The following is a 1,836-nucleotide window of genomic DNA, read 5'->3' as shown; positions in this document are numbered from 1 at the left end:
GATAGCAGGGGGAGAAATGCCAGATGTAGGTGATGGGGAGGAAGGCAGCAAATCACACTGCCATGTGTGTTCCTATGCAACAATTTTGCATGTTCTTCACATGTACCCCAAAACCTAAAATACAATAAAATAAATAAATGGGGAAAAAAAATAAAAAAAAATAAAATGAAAGAAATGTTCTTATTTACCAAAACTAACATTATTGCAAGTTTCTTTCATATTATAGTAAACTGTTAGAGTTAGAGGTGATTTTAGAGTTTACTTCAATATAAATTAAGTACAATAAATGTTTAGGAATAGTCAATATTGGGATACAAAATTCAAAAATATTTTTCATCATTAACTGTGTCAGGGACTATGAAAGTATAGGATAAATATATGACACCATTTTATTGTGATCATTATCATACAACAAACAGCAAGCGAAATAAACATTCTGTGACTGCTGTCTTCTCTCACACCACTGGCAGTCATAACTAACTTAAAATTACATATGTATGCTAAAATCTGGGTGTGGTTTAACTATTGGAATACATTCCTTAAAACTGTCACTTTCACTTGATCTGAACTGACTAATAGGTGAAACTTACCATTCTGTATCCATAGTACAGCATATGTATCATAGCTTATGATCTCGTCTGGCTAAGAATTATATTCTTTTTTGTTGGAAGGATTTGAACAGTGTATTGTACAGCATTTTCTCTGGGATTGTCCAATGCACTGTTGATAAACATTTCAGCTTTCTCCTTAAACTGGTCTATGTCTTTTGAATAAATATAATAATACACCTTTTGTAATTATAGGGAGTATGTGGTATAACATACCTAATGACTTACAGGAAGCCTAATAAATTATCACCAATTATAAAATTCTGAGTATAAGAAGTAGTAAGTTTAGAAAATAACACCAAATAACATTATTTTAAAAAATTAAGGAGTTAGGAGCATATTTAGATATACCTTTGGCACCCAATATAGCAGCCTACCTATGATAATAAAGGTATATTTTTTCCGTATTATTACTGATGTAATGTAAAAGTCTCCTCTAAAGATCAATATAATGTTTGAAAAAAAGAATCCAGAATAAAAGCATGCATATATTTAGGGTAATATTCTTTACTTTCCTTAACTTGGAGCATAAAAGCCTTTTAGTAACGGATGTAGAATTCTTAAAATAGACTGCATTATCTTCAACCATATTATCTATTCCCATATGTCGTACAATGACACAGTTTGCACCAGAATACCAGGAAATGTACAAAAGGAGTCAGTATGTGGTATTGTTTCTTCATGTCTTTTGGGAGAGATGCCAAATTTGATTCTGCTCTTTAATATAACATAATAAAAGAGAGAAAGATATATTTCAGTTTTTAAAAGCATCATAAGTTAGGGTATACTATGTTAAGTTGTCTCTGATTTCAAACACCATATAAAAAAGTGAAAGCTCAGATGTTACATTCCTACCAATATTCATTCATCATTAAGCAGTTTTTCTAGATCTTAATTGTTCTATATTATAGCAATGAAAACTAAAGCAAAACACATTTCTTGCTGTGGTAGGCAGCCTCTAAAATAGTCCCCAATGATCTCTGCCTTTTGGTGTCCACATCCTTGAATAATACCCTCCCCCGAGTGTTTGCTGACTCTAATGATTCACTTCTAGTGAGTATAATACAGCAAAAAGAGTGCAATGCCATTCCAAGATTAGATTATGAAAAGACTTCCTTGCTCAAGTTTTCTCTTGCTCTCTTTCTCTCGAGGAGTCCTCACTCTGGAGAAAACAACTTATCTGCCATGTTGTGAGTTGCCTATGGAGAGACGCATGCGTCAAGGAACT

Source organism: Cebus imitator, unplaced genomic scaffold (assembly GCF_001604975.1).
Source record: "Cebus imitator isolate Cc_AM_T3 unplaced genomic scaffold, Cebus_imitator-1.0 Scaffold168, whole genome shotgun sequence".
Classification (NCBI taxonomy): domain Eukaryota; kingdom Metazoa; phylum Chordata; class Mammalia; order Primates; family Cebidae; genus Cebus; species Cebus imitator.
The sequence above is the reverse complement of the archived record's forward strand: the minus strand, read 5'-3'. Positions refer to the sequence as shown.